Consider the following 6,403-nt stretch of genomic DNA (forward strand, 5'->3'; position numbering starts at 1 on the left):
CGCATGCGCGTTTCCATTCTTCTTTTTAAGAGAGAACGCGAACTATTTCTAGGGATTAACGTGAGATTTTCATCATATGATCTGTCCCACACAGGTTTTAAGAGTTATTGCAAGAGAGAAAAATGTTTTCGTTAGTCTGCATACACTCAGATCTTCACATGGATTAATTCACCCAGCACTGCATTTAGAAGTGACATTTCTTTTAAAGGACCAATTTTCATGCAAAATCAATTTGATTGATCGATTTGATTTATTGTCTCCTGGGGAAAATCAGTTGTCAAACACCTAATGACGTTTAAAAAGAGAAAAACAAACAGAAAAACAGAGTTGACAATGCCAAATATAAACACTGCTGGTCCAATAAATAAGCACTGCAAGCTGGAAGTTTGCTAAAGTGAATCATGTGCAAATAAATAATAAAAGTCCCAAGTCAGCCTATCAACTCTAGCTCCAGGTCTCCCCGTGCCTGCAGGGCCTGGTTGTAGAGTCGGAGTGCAGCTGGGATAAACGACTCTCCAAATCTCTGATGAGGGAAGACAAATCTGTTGGTGAATTTGCTCCTCATCCCCGTCAGCTCGATGTACAGTGGATGGGAGGGATTGGCCAACATGGCCGCAAGTTTTTTTCCCCATCCTCTGTTCAGCCACCACCTCTGGGCTGTCCACTACCTCCGAGCTGGACTTATTCACCCACTTGTTCAATTTGGTAGCGTCCCTGGCACAGATGTTGCCTCCCCAGCAGGCCACTGCAAAGAACAGGACACTGGAGACCACTGACTGGTAAAACATTCTCAGTAGCCTATTACAAACATTAAACGACATCAGCGTTCTCAGGAAAAACATCCTGCTCTGCCCCTTCCTGATAAGAGCCTCGGTGTTGTCGATCCAGTCCAGTTTGTTGTTAATGTGTACCCCCAGGTACCCGTAGGAGTCCACTCTTTCAACTTCCACTCCCTTGATGGTGATGGGGACTGAGGCCCCTCTCTTCCTCCTAAAATCCACCACCAGCTCCTTGGTTTTGCTGGTGTTGAGCAGAAGGTGGTTGGTATCGCACCACTAAACAAAGCATGATTTAAAAAGTGAAAAACGTTTTTTTTTCCCTTTGGCTTTTGATTGACAGTGTTCTTCAACTGTATTTTGATGTCAATAGTTTATATTACTGTATTTTTCGGACCATAAATCGTGTTTTTTTTATTTTTTGGGTGGGGGGGGCGACTTACACTGAGGAACAACTTATGTGAATTTTTTCACAAATTTTCACAATTAAAAAATATAATTAAAACCGCGATAAACGAACCGCGATGTAGCAAGGGGTTACTGTAATTTGAATTTCAAGTGACGTCAGCGGCGCGGTGGTTGTTTACATAAAGGACAAAGATTCGATCACGGGATGACGAAGATGACGAAGGGCCCCACGTACTACTGACATCATTAGCGGCTTTGTTTGTAAGTGACACGGAGGACGAAGAGTTTGAAGGATTTAATGACTTTGAGTGACACTGAAGGTTTGAAAATGTTGTAATATGATAGTAATTTGAAATATACTGTGGAATAACTAGAAATGCAACTTACGAGTCCCACGTCAGCATATGCAACGCATACGCGGCATTGTTTACATATAGGACAATCGATGGATTTAATGAATTGGAGTGACACAGATGGAGCTCTCTTTCACCTCCGTGGATGGAAGTCGGGGACCGGCGCTCGGCCGGGTGGCTGTCTGGGGACGGTGGATGGGGCTCGGACATGGCTTTTACGCACGCCCAGTCCTATTCTATGGAGCTCTCTTCCACCTCCGTGGCTGGAAGTGCCACCTCCGGGATGGAAGTCGATGCCGCCACACGCCTGGAAGTCGACGCCGGTGCTTGGGGCCGTGTGGCGGTGAACTATTTATGTCAGCCATGTCCAAAGTCCGGCCCGCGGGCCAATTGCGGCCCGTGGTCAAATTTCATCAGGCCCGCAGCCTCTGTGATAAAATCTTTAGTATGTGGCCCGCCGCCATTGTTGACCAGCGCTTTAATACACACGTACCAAAGCTATTTTATATTTATGCCGCAGAAATGTAATCTCGTGCGACCCGGCGTGATTTCACAGCGAGAACATGACTCCAGCTGTCCTGCTATGCGGAGCATGCGCAAGTCAAATGCGGAAATAAACCCGTTGTAAAAAGGGTACGCGCGAACCGGCTGCGTGAACCCTGTGTGAAATGTTCATGAGGCGAAAATAATTTTAAACTCATGTAAATTTAAGGTATTTCATACAGTTTGTTCAATGTGATCGTATTTTATGTATTACTTATAACTCCTGTTTAAAATGTTCATGAGGCGAAAATAATTTTAAACTCATGTAAATTTAAGGTATTTCATACAGTTTGTTCAATGTTATTGGACTCTTCAGATATGAATGAAAGGCAGAATTTGTGTTTTTAGAGTTGTTCACATCTGCCTGAGTGGCTTATATTTGGTTATTTTGTCATTTAAAAAATAAAGACAATTGGGAGAATGAAATTTGTTTTATAACAGTGTTTATTTGGATGAAATTGTAGTTAAAAAAATGTCCGAAAAAACTACTGGCCCCCGGGCCCCTTCACTTTATCAAATCTGGCCCTCCTTGCAAAAAGCTTGGACACCCCTGATTTATGTTGTAGTTATTTGATATATTTTATTTCGTGTAGCAACTTGTATGTTTTTATCGTTACAGTTCAGTAGTTGTTGGCTCGTTGAACTCTTGTTTTGTAAAATAATGAGCCATTTACCAAATCTACGTCTTTCCTTGTACTTTGTTCACGCTACAATATACTATTTATAATATCCTAGAGCTGTGGAATAACGACGAGGCTGACGTCAGGGCGCACATGCGGCGTTGTTGACAAAGGACGAGGAATTTGATCAATGGATTCAATGATTTGGAGTGACACAGATGGCTTGATAATATTATTGATTATATAATAGTTATTTGGTATATAATTTATATATGGAATATTTTGAAGTGCAATATTCAACCGGCATTGTTGACATGAAGGACGATCGATGGATTTAATGAATTGGAGTGAAACAGATGGTTTTATAAATGTGTTATGTAATAGTTATTTGAATAACTCTGAATGTTAAATCAGGCTCATTCTCAGCTCTTCGTTTGTGTTTATGTCACGTTAGCATACCTATCGTTTGTTGCTCATTCATGTCTGTTCTTGGTGTTGGATTTTGTCGAATAAATTTCCCCCAAAATGAGACTTATACTCCGGAGTGACATATATGTTTTTTTCACGTTATTGTGCATTTTATGGCTAGTGCGACCTATATTCCGGCGCGACTTTTAGTCCAAAAAATGCGGTAATTTGTAATGTAATTGTCTGTTAGCACTATCTTGGTTGTCTCATTGTGGTATGTAAAGTGTTTTGTCACAGTTCCAGCTGCTTTGCAATGTGTTGTATAGTAAATGAAGTCTCAGTGTTTTGTATATACTTGCAGACACTTGTGTTTTTTATTTATAGACAAAAATTAAACAGTATGTAAAAATAAAAGCCAGATTGAGCTTTCTTTAAAAAACAAACAAAATAGGCCTTAAACTGGTCAAGTATTCCAAATTCAGATTTTCTTTCAAAATAGACGTTTTTATTTTAAATACAATTAATAATTATCATTTAGAATAAGTGAACTACAAAAACTGCACAGATGTTGCCTCCCCAGCAGGCCACTGCAAAGAACAGGACACTGGAGACCACTGACTGGTAAAACATTCTCAGTAGCCTATTACAAACATTAAACGACATCAGCGTTCTCAGGAAAAACATCCTGCTCTGCCCCTTCCTGATAAGAGCCTCGGTGTTGTCGATCCAGTCCAGTTTGTTGTTAATGTGTACCCCCAGGTACCCGTAGGAGTCCACTCTTTCAACTTCCACTCCCTTGATGGTGATGGGGACTGAGGCCCCTCTCTTCCTCCTAAAATCCACCACCAGCTCCTTGGTTTTGCTGGTGTTGAGCAGAAGGTGGTTGGTATCGCACCACTAAACAAAGCATGATTTAAAAAGTGAAAAACATGTTTTTTTTTCCCTTTGGCTTTTGATTGACAGTGTTCTTCAACTGTATTTTGATGTCAATAGTTTATATTACTGTATTTTTCGGACCATAAATCGTGTTTTTTTTATTTTTTGGGTGGGGGGGGCGACTTACACTGAGGAACAACTTATGTGAATTTTTTCACAAATTTTCACAATTAAAAAATATAATTAAAACCGCGATAAACGAACCGCGATGTAGCAAGGGGTTACTGTAATTTGAATTTCAAGTGACGTCAGCGGCGCGGTGGTTGTTTACATAAAGGACAAAGATTCGATCACGGGATGACGAAGATGACGAAGGGCCCCACGTACTACTGACATCATTAGCGGCTTTGTTTGTAAGTGACACGGAGGACGAAGAGTTTGAAGGATTTAATGACTTTGAGTGACACTGAAGGTTTGAAAATGTTGTAATATGATAGTAATTTGAAATATACTGTGGAATAACTAGAAATGCAACTTACGAGTCCCACGTCAGCATATGCAACGCATACGCGGCATTGTTTACATATAGGACAATCGATGGATTTAATGAATTGGAGTGACACAGATGGAGCTCTCTTTCACCTCCGTGGATGGAAGTCGGGGACCGGCGCTCGGCCGGGTGGCTGTCTGGGGACGGTGGATGGGGCTCGGACATGGCTTTTACGCACGCCCAGTCCTATTCTATGGAGCTCTCTTCCACCTCCGTGGCTGGAAGTGCCACCTCCGGGATGGAAGTCGATGCCGCCACACGCCTGGAAGTCGACGCCGGTGCTTGGGGCCGTGTGGCGGTGAACTATTTATGTCAGCCATGTCCAAAGTCCGGCCCGCGGGCCAATTGCGGCCCGTGGTCAAATTTCATCAGGCCCGCAGCCTCTGTGATAAAATCTTTAGTATGTGGCCCGCCGCCATTGTTGACCAGCGCTTTAATACACACGTACCAAAGCTATTTTATATTTATGCCGCAGAAATGTAATCTCGTGCGACCCGGCGTGATTTCACAGCGAGAACATGACTCCAGCTGTCCTGCTATGCGGAGCATGCGCAAGTCAAATGCGGAAATAAACCCGTTGTAAAAAGGGTACGCGCGAACCGGCTGCGTGAACCCTGTGTGAAATGTTCATGAGGCGAAAATAATTTTAAACTCATGTAAATTTAAGGTATTTCATACAGTTTGTTCAATGTGATCGTATTTTATGTATTACTTATAACTCCTGTTTAAAATGTTCATGAGGCGAAAATAATTTTAAACTCATGTAAATTTAAGGTATTTCATACAGTTTGTTCAATGTTATTGGACTCTTCAGATATGAATGAAAGGCAGAATTTGTGTTTTTAGAGTTGTTCACATCTGCCTGAGTGGCTTATATTTGGTTATTTTGTCATTTAAAAAATAAAGACAATTGGGAGAATGAAATTTGTTTTATAACAGTGTTTATTTGGATGAAATTGTAGTTAAAAAAATGTCCGAAAAAACTACTGGCCCCCGGGCCCCTTCACTTTATCAAATCTGGCCCTCCTTGCAAAAAGCTTGGACACCCCTGATTTATGTTGTAGTTATTTGATATATTTTATTTCGTGTAGCAACTTGTATGTTTTTATCGTTACAGTTCAGTAGTTGTTGGCTCGTTGAACTCTTGTTTTGTAAAATAATGAGCCATTTACCAAAACTACGTCTTTCCTTGTACTTTGTTCACGCTACAATATACTATTTATAATATCCTAGAGCTGTGGAATAACGACGAGGCTGACGTCAGGGCGCACATGCGGCGTTGTTGACAAAGGACGAGGAATTTGATCAATGGATTCAATGATTTGGAGTGACACAGATGGCTTGATAATATTATTGATTATATAATAGTTATTTGGTATATAATTTATATATGGAATATTTTGAAGTGCAATATTCAACCGGCATTGTTGACATGAAGGACGATCGATGGATTTAATGAATTGGAGTGAAACAGATGGTTTTATAAATGTGTTATGTAATAGTTATTTGAATAACTCTGAATGTTAAATCAGGCTCATTCTCAGCTCTTCGTTTGTGTTTATGTCACGTTAGCATACCTATCGTTTGTTGCTCATTCATGTCTGTTCTTGGTGTTGGATTTTGTCGAATAAATTTCCCCCAAAATGAGACTTATACTCCGGAGTGACATATATGTTTTTTTCACGTTATTGTGCATTTTATGGCTAGTGCGACCTATATTCCGGCGCGACTTTTAGTCCAAAAAATGCGGTAATTTGTAATGTAATTGTCTGTTAGCACTATCTTGGTTGTCTCATTGTGGTATGTAAAGTGTTTTGTCACAGTTCCAGCTGCTTTGCAATGTGTTGTATAGTAAATGAAGTCTCAGTG

The sequence above is a fragment of the Syngnathus leptorhynchus genome, chromosome 12 (assembly GCF_054491065.1).
Source record: "Syngnathus leptorhynchus isolate UIUO chromosome 12, UIUO_Slep, whole genome shotgun sequence".
In the NCBI taxonomy this organism is placed as follows: Eukaryota; Metazoa; Chordata; class Actinopteri; order Syngnathiformes; family Syngnathidae; genus Syngnathus; species Syngnathus leptorhynchus.